At 33.9% G+C, this 12,527-nt stretch overlaps 1 protein-coding gene across 4 annotated transcripts in view; it reads left to right on the top strand.

Moving 5' to 3' along the window:
* ZBTB20 (zinc finger and BTB domain containing 20) overlaps positions 1-12,527 on the top strand; it is a 796,445-nt gene that overhangs the window by 226,919 nt on the left and 556,999 nt on the right. For all 4 annotated transcript variants that reach the window (XM_032299329.1, XM_032299328.1, XM_032299331.1 and 1 more), the window contains one exon: positions 6,733-6,774. The gene's annotated coding sequence lies outside the window, so the exon portion shown is untranslated. The remainder of the gene's footprint in view (positions 1-6,732; positions 6,775-12,527) is intronic.

Genomic DNA, 12,527 nt, shown 5'->3' on the forward strand with positions numbered 1-12,527 from the left:
TATAATAGTAGCAATTATTTTATTTTTATGAGGGGAAGACTACGTCACCTAAGGGAAAAGCTAATAGATTTCGTTTTAGTTTTTGTATCATGTTGAATTTTTTTTCCATTTCTAACTGATGTGAAATTCTTGCTACTCTGTCTTATACATGTTTTTACTTATTATCCCTAACACCTACTTACTTCTTTCTGCATTTGAGCCCTTATTTCCTCTGTGTTTCCCTACCTAAAATGTTTTATGCTGGTTATTTGGTGAAGTTATAACTTATTCTTGGTGCAGACACTGGCTGGCCAAGGTAAAGGACCAATTGATAGTGAGTCCCTTCTCCTAAATGCCATAAACAATGTTAATAGCTACTTGTATGTATATACTCTCATTAAGTCATCATAAAACATACATAAAATTTTATATAATATAAAAATTTTACCTAGGACACATACCTAGTAAGCTTTAATTCAAACCCAGAACTTCTAATTGAAAGTGGTTGGTGGTATTGTGATTCCATTGCTTTTTTTAGATATTATGCCTTCATCCTACCTAGAATTGCTTTTGAAGTTTTTCTAACTTGCCTTTGATTAAATGGAATTTACAATAAAAGATTTTCTACATTATCAAGTCTTCCACAGAGTTGAAATGAAAACACCTTGTAGGGGTAGCTGTTAGCTGCCTACTTTTATAGTTTCTTTTGATTGAAAGCTGCCGCTCTAAATTTGCTGCTCATATTTTTGAACTCATTTGTCTTTACACATCTCACAAATAAGTATTGAGTGTTGACTGTGTGTCAGGCACTAAACTAGACCCTGGGTATAGAGTAGTGAACAAAGTAGTGTGGCCTCTATAAAGTATACAATCTAGTGGGAAAGAAAGAGATAATAAACATATAAGCCAATAATCACACCAATAATTTAAACTGTCATATATGCCACAAAAGCATAAAGTAGTGGAAGTATCTGTCTCAGGAACTATAGTCAGAGGAGATTTTTTAGAGAAAGTATAAGAACTACATAATTGGTTAGTAACTGTAGAACCCTTTCAGTGAACTCTGTGTAACAGCTTCTCACATGAGTATCTGTTAACAGGCGAGATTTGGATGACTCACTCTTGCCCATTATGGGACCAAACTAACCAGGCTTTGTAATCTGGTGTTAATATTTGAGACTCAGATTCTCATAATTTAAGTTTGTACTGATTAAGAGGAAAAATAGGTGGAAAAAGTACAAGAAAATAGATTGGAAGATTAGTCCCTTAAAGATTGTAAATAACTTGTTTAGAATGTGATTCCTTAATTTTATTTTATTGCATTTTAGGTTTTGGGGTATATGTGAGATTCCTTAATTTTTTAATGCAGTACGAATTTTACTAATCATCAGGAATACTTGCTAACACAATTCATGCAACATTCCTTTAGCCAAAATTTAAGGCATACCTACCACATATTATGTACTGTGCTAAGTAAAAACTACAGTCATGGTTTAATGGTAAATAAGAAACAAATGCTTGTCCCCAGGTTTACAGTCTTATGTAAAAAACAATTACAGTGCAATAAAATGATTATTATGACAAGATTAGACACAGGACATCAGATTCTGGAGGATATAATCTCTAAACTAAGACCCCAGGGATGTATACAAGCAGGCCAGTAAAATTTTCACTTTTCCTGAGAGTAAATCATTCATTTCAATAGCCATAACTTCAAGTTTAGAATATTTTGAAAATATAATTTTTAATATTTTCTAAATTTTAGGTTTTTTAAATAAATTTTATTAATTTGCTCTTAAACTTTTATATAAAAAGTTAAGTAAAGTAATTAAAAATGCAACAACTATTTTCTCCTTAAATACACTGTGAAGTGTGAATTATAGGACAATTAGAATTATTAACAGTGTATTGTAGATCAGGATTCTACTTGAGAGTTCAAATTCATCATGTTTATACATGAAATTTGATATTGTTTCATTTTAAGTGGTAGCTATTAATACTAGAAAATTCAAATTTGGTAGTATTTTAAAATAAGCTTCAGTTTTTATGCGTTTTGTAGCTTTATCACAGCTAATCTGACCTAAGGTATAGACAGACCAGCTGTGCCCTTGGGTTAACAGTGTTTATCATATGATTTCCTTTTCCTTCCTTATTGCCCTTTTTCTGTTTCCAGTTCACAGGGTTGATAAACAGATAACTGTGCTTGTCATACTTCTCTTTCTGATAGGCAGATAGCTTTTCAAACATGAAGGGGTAAACCTAGCTCAGTAATTTACAGAAATAAGCATAAGTTTTTCAAGTCTACGTTTAAATGTATAGTTTTTCCTACTATTCGTAGGACTTTCTTTTTAAAGAAACCACAGAAGCCAGGCACCTCAATTTTTAAAGCAAAATTGGCTTTATTGATGAGTAAAGTGTACATTTTATAATAACTGTATAATAATAATATAACATTCAGCTCTGTAGTGGGTCCAGAAGGACCAAATACATATTAAATACAATAAAATTATTTTGGATCACATAGCCTTCTCTCAAAATACCAAATTTAAAATGTAAAGCATGTAAATTATTCCTATGGATGCTTAGAGCTCTTTTATGAAGGCACTGTACCCACAGACCCAGGTGAGACCTTTTTTAGTATGTAAGTGAATTAGCAAGTAGATTTATTAATGGTGTAAGAGACATCTCTTGCCAGGCCCAACTATTGACAAACCATTTCTGTATTCTGTAACATAGAATTGGACCTATCCCACTGAAGAACATAGCTGTGCCAACCTAGAAAAAAAAAGAGCTTAAAAAAAAAAAAAAAAAAAAAACTCAAACACTCTGTAGTGTATCTGCATCTGGAATGGTGCTAATAGTAACTTCATCCCATGTGATTGAAACAACTCTCGCAGTTACATGATCTGTGTACGAATCTGAAGACACACCACTTAACAACTCAGGATCTGTGCCGTCCTTTAAATCAAAACACAAATGGGGACTAGAACAACATCAATATGCATCCGTTCTGTCTTCCCAGCCATAAGAAAAAAACTAACTGTAACATTTTTTTACTTAGAGTTGCAAACCTCATATATAAGGCTCTGGTCATCAGCAGGATCTCCTTAGAATACATAAAAAGGTGATAAGTGCCCACATGTGATTGCTAAGAACATCACACAGCACCTTGGTCCAATTCCAGTTGAGTAATTACATTCATTTTGTCCTTATTTTCCTTTTCCTTATTGTTTCAGTTAAATGTGGAAAATGATCCTTCATTTTTCACCCAGTGAAGTTCGGCAGTATTGCTGTACACATTATTTAGACTCTACTGCCTTCCTTGTCGGTACTAGGAATGGAGCTTAAAAGTGCTGGTTAGAAATGTTACTGTGGCTATTACTATAGTTGCAGTGTTTCCTGATTCAGAAATGTTCTGTGAACACGAAGCACATGACTGGCTTTTGGATGAGCTGCTGGACTATAGGGTGATGTCTTGAACAAGCCTTCTTTATCTCCTTGCTCCCTGCCTAGCTTAGTCCCTTAGCTTAAAGGGACATACATGCTCTCCCTTTTAATACAACTATGATAGTACTAACAGTTCCCTTTTATCAAGTGCTTACCTTATGGCTGCCACTGTGCTAGTTCCTTTATATAGCTGTAACATATAATCTGCATAGACAACCTCATAGGGTGAGTAACATGATCACCATTTTACAGACAGAAAATTTAAATTGCTTGGGATCACAAAACTAAAGAGGGGAAGCAGGAATTTGGTTCCAGATTTGTCTGATGGCAAAAGCTAAGTGCTTAACTACCACCCTACCTCATAACTCTGCTGCTTCCCAGAACTCTAAGCCCCAGTCTCTGGATCATTGATCACACAAATAGTTTCTTAGCTTCTCTTAGTGCTTGTCACCACTTCACACAGGCTGACCCTATTGACTTCAACATTGGAATCGTCCTGCAGCACTGGCCTCAGAAGGGCGACACTGATTATGTTTACAGGCCACCAGGAAACTGGACAGCTATTGAGAGAATCTCTACACATTTTATCTGCATAAGAAAAGTGATTCGCTCTATCTTCTTTTCTTTCCCTGGTGGTGCTGTCATAACAGTGTCTTTTAACAGGATTAACCAGTAACTAACTTATTTACTTTGGTTTCCAGTAAATAACTGCAGCCTGTTAATAATTGTGCATGTGTTTTATGTGACCTCAGATAAACTGAGACAATCTTACATATTTGCATTCTAGATTGGATCACTATTCCTTTATATTTAATCTCCTATTAGTAACTGTCTATTAGCAAAAAGTAGATCACATAAGGAAAAAACTTAAATACTTAATTTGCTAGTGCATTTAATAGGTGACAGTAATACACGTGACTTTTTATTGTTACCTAAATTCAAGTGTTTGCTCAGAAATATAAAATAATAAACCAGTGCATGTTTTCTTGCTTTAAAGTGTGCCAAATCTGTCACAAATGCCTTGAACTGTATTGTATTAACATCTTTATGTGAGCTGTGTCTAAACATTTTTTAGTATTTTAAATTGTTAGCTCAGTGACGGTAAGGTGCCTCCTAATTTATCTTTTAGCACATTGCAATGCCCAACACAGCACCATGCAGGTAGTAGATGCTCATTGAATGCTATTGAATTAGTGAATAAGTTAGGCTGTACTAGGTTGAAGAGATGTGCAGTCCTAAATTATTCTTGCCATCATTTCACTCTGCATAATAAGTAAAGAAGTTTTACTAAGATGATTAAAAATGTGTTATTGAATTACTTGTGTAGATTCTAAAGCAGTGGGATAAAAGAGACCCTGGCTATGCCCCTTTGAGGAAGCAATGAGGGTGAGTTTCTCATTGTAGGTACAGTTAGTGGGTTTAATGTGTGACTGAATTGATTTATTTCTCTTAGGAAGATTACATTTATGAATTCCATATAGCATTTTATAACTTTTTCCTTTTACCCCTAACCTGCCTACTATTATTTTTTCCTATTAAAAAAGTAATGCTTATTATAGAGAATTAACTAATATGAAAGTAAAAAGAAAAATTGAAATCATCCATAATCTTATTTTCCAGATATAATCACTCTTAATGCTTCATTTTCTTCTTTGTTTTTTCTTATTCATATAATCTCATACTGTCCATTTAATTGGTGCCCTATATATTTAGATAATGTTATAGCATCATAATACTATAAATGTGCATTTTTCCATAAAATTTAAAATATTCTTTTAAGGTACCTTGTTAAATTTTGCCAAATATTTCTTTATATGGATGTGCTATGCTTTATTTAATTATTTTGCTATTAGATATGTAAGTTGCTTATAGCTTTTACCATCTTTATTGGATATTTAGGTTGCTTATAGTTTTTTACTATCTTAAAATTTTCTTTTTTACATAAATTTCTGTTGGTTTTCCATTATGTTATATTCCTGGGCAAAAATATTGAACTTTGAATTCCTGTACATAGTACTCAATAGGTTTCTAGAAACCATTTTGTAATCTACACTCCCATCAGAAGCATATGAGGATGCTATTTTATTGAGCCATCATCAAAATTATTATCACTACATACTGTTAAGCAAGTGTTATAAAGTAGACTTACTAACTATAATATGTTGCTGTCATCAGCTGTGCTCAGAAGAACTATATCAATTAAATACATCAGTTTGCTTTCAAAACGAATTATGAATTATTTATTTATTTATTTATTTATTTTAGATCGAGCCTTGCTCTTGTTGCCCAGGCTGGAGTGCAGTGGTGCGATATTGGCTCACTGCAACTTCTGCCTCCCAGGTTCAAACGATTCTCCTGCCTCACCCTCCTAAGTAGCTGGGATTACAGGCACATGCCACCATGCTCTGCTAATTTTTGTATTTTTAGTAGATACAGTGCTTCGCCATGTTGGCCACATCTTGAACTCTTGACCTCAGGATCTGATCTGCCCACCTCAGCCTCCCAAGGTGCTGGGATTATAGGCATAAGCCACTGTGCCTGGCTAGAATTATGAAATATTTTTAAGGATACCAGTAGTTCGGAGGCTGCATGTTGCAATACAGTTTCCACCTAAATCCAAATGTTTTTCAGGTCTAATTGTAAACTGCTACTTTTGTTGAATGTGGTGGACTTACATAGTCTTCTGTATCAATACTTACTTCACTGGCAGTTTTGACAAAATGGGTTGAGTCATTTTTCATTATATCTGATTCCTTCTTGTAGCAATCAATTTTATTTCTATTTGCTGTTGTAACTTAAAGTTAATGAACATTCAAAGTTTACTTTTATTTATGCATGCATTTTTTTGCGGACTGTTCTACAAAAGCACCTTTATTCCTCATCAACGTTCTATCCAAACTGAGTGCAGATGAATCGGAGTAGTTTCATTTTAGAGAGCAGCAGTCATATTTGTGTTAGGAAGGCAATAGTCTTGGAAGAATACCAAAAAAAAAAAAAAATCATTTTAAAGTGTTTGCCTCATCCTCTACTGAAAGCATTTGCGTTTCAGAGGCCATGGTGAGTCAGAGTCCCTTGCTGGTACTTATGATATACTGCTAAGGGACTCGTGTGTGTGTGTGTGTGTGTGTGTGTGTGTGTGCGTGTATTCAGATATATGAAATATCCTATGGGGAAAATATTGATAAAAAATAATTCATCTCTTTATGCACTGAAACTTTTCCTAATTCTCTGCAGGAATTGTTGCAACATAAATACTGGTTCCAACTTAGTAAATTAATTTTTACTTATATTTGTTTTACATTTCAGAATACCTGATAAATTGAAAGTTTGTGCCCCATAGCTGCACAGGTGTGTATATGAATTACCTATAACTATGTAAATCTATATATTAACAAGTTACAGTATTTTTATGTTAAGATTGCTTTTGTAATATAAAAGTGTTAATTCTTGATTACTTACAGATATTGACAGCTTCAGCCTCAAAGGATAGTACATTTTATACATATATTTTATTTTATTCTATTGCAAGAATCAAGTAAACATTTCTAAGATTCGATGAGGCAGAATAATTTTAATTACAAAGCATTCATCTGGTGAAGAGATTATATTTTATGGAGTTGTACTATTAAAGTGAATGGTGAGTCACACCAATGCAAAACCACATTTTTGCCATTATTATTTTATTTAAACTTTTTTTGCTGTTTTTGAGTTTATTTTCTGTGATGGTTGCTTTAGATATGGAGTGGTTGCAGATGTACTGTCTGCTGCACTGTCTTAAGCACTAGACGAATGGGAAAAAAAATGTTTGCACCTGTTTAAGATCTCAACCATGCGGTGTTGTGGTTCCTGGGCAACAGGCAGGAATTCTCAAAAGCTTGGTTGCACCTGCTCAATTGTTGCTTGCAGCTGTGTCATATGAGTGAGAGCACAGAGAAGCTTGTTAGCAGTGTGCTTGTGCTCTGACGTATTTTGTGTACTCTGACTCTGAAAGATTCTTACTTGATGTAGACCTTGAACTGTTACATTGATTTATTCTAAAAATCGCTGGTTTTAGCGTCTAAATATTTTCTTCAAATCCTCTGTTTTGTGACTCAGATTTTTTTTTTAGTAGCTGTTCACTGCCCTAGATAATGTGTTTGCCAACTTCTCAAAACAATACCTGGGAGAGTAGATCTCTTCAGATAACTGGGTTGATAATAATTTTTGTCCTGGTAGAACCATTTTGTGTTTGGCTCAATTTCATCATGTTGGCAGCCCCACTATGTGAGGCTGGATCTAGTTATTGATCCATTTAGCTGAACAGATTTGAAAGCATTTGGCTATTAGTGGACACGTGGGGCATATTCAGAAAATTTAAGGGTATATTGTAAGATAATTTCTTAATTTGTGCATGTGTTTCTGTTGCAGTTGGGTTAGAAGTGAGAAAGAAAAAAAGTGAAGATTAAATACTAATTCTAGAAGAGGGGCTAAAATCCAGATGTAAATTTTATGGAATGTTATTCTTTAACAAATGCTAGATGCTTGGGTATCTTTTCGTGTTACTGGTAATGGTATTAAATATCTTTTAGTTATGGCTTTATGTTTTCTGACAACTATATTTTTAATATAGAAAAGTTATTATAGATTATATATTTTGCTAATAGGTAAAATTCTATAAATGCAATAAAAAGCCACAACTCAATATAAAAGATATTTAATTCATTCAGTAGGCACAGATTTCTAATATTGAAAACATTCAGATGACTTGCATTATTCTCTTTAACGTATTCTTTTAAATGCTGAGGAGTTTCCATCAGCATTTAGTAACTTAAATCTGAAGTCTTAGAGTTAGTGTATCTTTTCCTATTATTGACCCATTTGGATTTTTTTTTTTTTTAACAAATCACTTTGGTATGAATTTAACCTCTTTGGAAGTAGGAAATGCAGTACAAAGGTAAGTAGAGGATTGCCACAGCCCCTTATACAATGCCTTGTACATAGTAGTTGGTCAATAAATGTTGAATGAATGCATTTATGAATAAAACATTTCTGGAGTTATATTAGAAATAGAGGAATTGTGTCCTAAAATCTTATTACTTGTTATACATTTTGGATGAGTCTTGATGGACTTACTTTAGTTCTCATACTGCAAGTTAGATAGAGATGAGTATACTAATAAATTCTGTCCTTAAAATGAGAAATTAATGGATAAAATTGATCGTCTTTGACTCTTTTAATGAATAATTGAAATAACACTATTTGCAATATGCTTTAAACTAATTTTTACTTACTACAAGAAGTCTTTATATTATTCTCATCATACTCATAAGGCTGAGGCATTAATGGCCAAGTTACTTGTCACCTTGGAAATATTTTGCAGCATACAAATAGACAAATCTTCTATGTTATATGGTTATTGTTTCGTCTTTCCTGAGCACTAGCTTGTGCTCTCTGTCTCTCTCCCTCCCTATCTCTATCTCACTAAAGCAAAACAAAACAAAAACCCTAAAATGTATGTTTAATTCCTTTGGGTCAGGTAAGATCAGAATATTAAAAATCTGTAATTATTTTGCTAAGCAAAAGTAATGGACCCTGTGTTTACTGTATACATATTTATAATTATGGTCTCTATGACTCACTAAATTTTAACTGTAAATAGAGTCAAAATAGAGCTGTTAAGACCTGTTTTACATAGACCGTTCTAATGTTCCATTTTGTGTGGCATAAGCCTATCACATAAGATTGGCACAGTTTACATAATAAGCCAGTATCTATTGCATTAAAACCTTTTGTTTAGGGTTCTCAATTTTAGTACCACTGGTTTATGACGTATGTGGCACTTTTAGGCTTGGAACTACCTTTCCTCAGGGGACAGTTTTTCTTTTACCTCAGTTCACACCAGTGGGCAAGAGGCCAATACCAAGGACATCAGTTTTTTCCAGTGAACCTTAGTGTGGTAGATTAAACTCTTTTTCTCTGTGAGTGTCAATATTAGAAATTAAGAAATGAGCTAAGAATATATATTTGCTAGAATATTAATTATTAAACTAGACAGATATTAGCAGCTTTTGGAGGGTCCTGTGTCAGGAATACATAGTCTAGAATCTCAAAGAGGGAGAAATTCCTATGTTCTAGGATTCCTGAGCATTATTACAGGTTCCCCTGTGATTTCAGAGTTAAAGAAATAAAGAAAGAAAACCCACATTTATGAGAACATAGCATGTCTAAATATAATTTCTTTTTTTCCACCTTCTTTCCTCTCTCCTTTCCTCAGTTCTTTTTATTCTGCATGGTGACTGGATGTCTGCTGTTTGCTAGACATAGTGCTAGGCTAGATGAATACAACAAAATCTTTGTCCTCAAGAGCATACAGACTAGTGAGAGACAAAGATGTATCAATAGAGTTCTTTTTGACTTCACCACTTATTGTTAGTATGGTCTCAGTCAAGTTACCTAATCTTTCTGTTCCCTTTTTCCTCATTTGTGAAACTAGGAAAATAATAGTATCTGTTGTCTGAGAGTTAGATAACACGCTGCATGTAAGAGTCTTAATCCTATGGTTGGCACATAGCAAGTACTGAAGAAATCTTAGCCATACTACTGTCATTTCTATCACTACCATTACCACCACCATCCCCACTACTGCAATTTAGACTCTGAAAAAAGAGCATCTAATTGTCTGGGAGCAGGGATCCTGGTCTGGGCATTGTCACATAGATTGTACTCAAAGGTTCTATACAAAGTTATCTCTATTTCCTTGCCCTTAGAAGATATTATAAAAATCATGAAACAGTGTACTAATCTTTATGTGATATTTTTATTATTTTCCCCCAACTTTTGTATTGTGGAAAAATACACATAACATGAAGTTTACCATCTTAACTATTTTTTGGTATACAGGTCAATGGTATTAAATACATTTATAATGTTTGCACAGCCATCACCACAATCTATATAACAGTTTCATATTGTAAAACTAAGACACTACAGTACACCCATTAAAATATAACTTCCCATTTCCCTCTGCACTGCCACTCCCAGCCCCTGGCAACCACCATTCTAGTTTCTGTCTCTGTCATTTTGACTACTGTAAGTAGTCATGTAAGTGGATTCATATAGTAGTATTTGTCTTCTCATGTTTGGCTTATTTCACTTACTGTAATGTCCTCAGCCTTCATCCATGTGGTAGTACATGTCAGGATTTCTTTCTTTATTAAGGCCAAATAATAATTAATTGCATGTATATACCACATTTTGCCTATCCATTCATTCATCAGTGGACACTTCGGGTTGCTCCCATGTTTTAATTATAATTAATAATTCTGCTATGATTATAGGTGTATAACTATCTCTTTGACAACCTGCTTTCAATTTTTTTGAGTATATACACAGAAGTGGAATTGCTAGATTGCATGATTGCATGGTAATTCCATTTTCATGTGTTCTTATAATAAATAAGATTAATTTCATTTAAATTCAATACAGCCGTCTAGGTTGTGCTTATGAATAGCACTGTTTTCCTCATAAAGAGAATAAGTTGAGTTAGGTTTAGTAATAACACATATGCTGTTAATGTGAGTTCAAATGCATTCAACAAGCCTGTGAATACCTTAAATAAATCAGCATCTTGGAACCCAATGATGCACTTAGGATATCTGGATTTTAATCTCATGCTTCAGTTTGAATTTAGGAACTTTGGATTCCTTACAACTGACATTTACCAAAAGTCTAGCTCTATTATTCAGTAGCTGTGCGACCTCATCAAGGTTGGCTGAGCTTACTAAGCCTCAAGCTTTCCTATGTATAATATGGTGGTAACACCACCTTCCTTTTTAATGATGGATATGTGGATAAAGGTAAATTAGGTATACAAAGTATTTTGTGCACGGCTACCACCTCTGTATTATTACATAGTATTCTCTGTGTATTATTTTTTTCCTCTCTCCTCTTGTCAAAATATAAAAATTGTTATAATGACTATTATAGGAATTTGAAGGAAATGTGGGACACATACATTAAGAAAGTTAAATTTGGTCAAGTTATAGCTCTGTTGATATCTGTTGAGTATCTCAGTTCAGCATGGTTAGACTTGTAATTTCTAATTATGCATGCTACATTTCTATAGAAGCCTAGGGCTGTATAAAGAAAAACTTAAGATGGGGATGCTCACGTTCACTTCAGTGTCTGTTGATTATGGGAGTGTGTCTTGCAATAGAAAGCTTGTTGACACAACCCAGACAACTCTCATCCCTGTTCTGAAAGTCAGATACCCTTCAAAGCAGTCTCTTGCAAATGATGAAGAACCCATGCTTGACGAGTTACTTTCACATGCATCAAAGTGACCTAAAAGTGGTCCTGTTGGCAATCTAAGCAGCCTCAGGTTTACTGAGCATAGTTGTCCGTGCATATATGGCTGTGTAAGGTCTTATTTTTTCTTGAGAAGGAAATTAATGTGGTAAGATTTTCTGATTTCCTTCTATGCAAATTCAACAGTAGAAAAGTGGATTTGTGAATTTATATGTATGATTTTCCCTTAATTATCTTTAATAAAAGCTAGATGATCTTAATTATAGTAAACCATTTTCCTCTGCCAGGCTGTTTATATTGCAGCAGTATCCCTCCTGAACAGCAATCAGAAAAGGATTCTTTTAAAATAAAGGAAAAGCTCTAGATAATATATAGAATTTATTATTACTCAACAGAGGTAATACAGTTGACCTGCCTAACACCAGATATGTAGTTTTGACCATGATGAATCAAGGTAAATATTGATTAATTGAATTTTTATTTAGTTAGGCATATTACAAAGAACCACAAACCTGGTGGCTTAAACAGAAATTTGTTTTCTCACAGTTCAGATGTCTGAAATCAGGTTTATTAGCCAGGTTGGTTCTTCCAAGGGCTGTGAGGGAAGGATCTGTTCCAGCCTTTCTTCTTGACATATAGATAGCCATCTTCTTCGTATGTCTTTCTATATTGTCTTCCCTCTATAAGTATCTGTCTTTGTGTCCAGGTTTCTCTCATCAGTCATATTGAATTCAGCCCTACCCTAATGACTTTATTTTAACTCAATTACCCCTTTAGAGACCTTATGTCCAAATAAGATCTCATTTGGAAGTACT

The sequence above is a fragment of the Sapajus apella genome, unplaced genomic scaffold (genome assembly GCF_009761245.1).
Source record: "Sapajus apella isolate SASKATOON/1434 unplaced genomic scaffold, GSC_monkey_1.0 scaffold40, whole genome shotgun sequence".
NCBI lineage: Eukaryota > Metazoa > Chordata > Mammalia > Primates > Cebidae > Sapajus > Sapajus apella.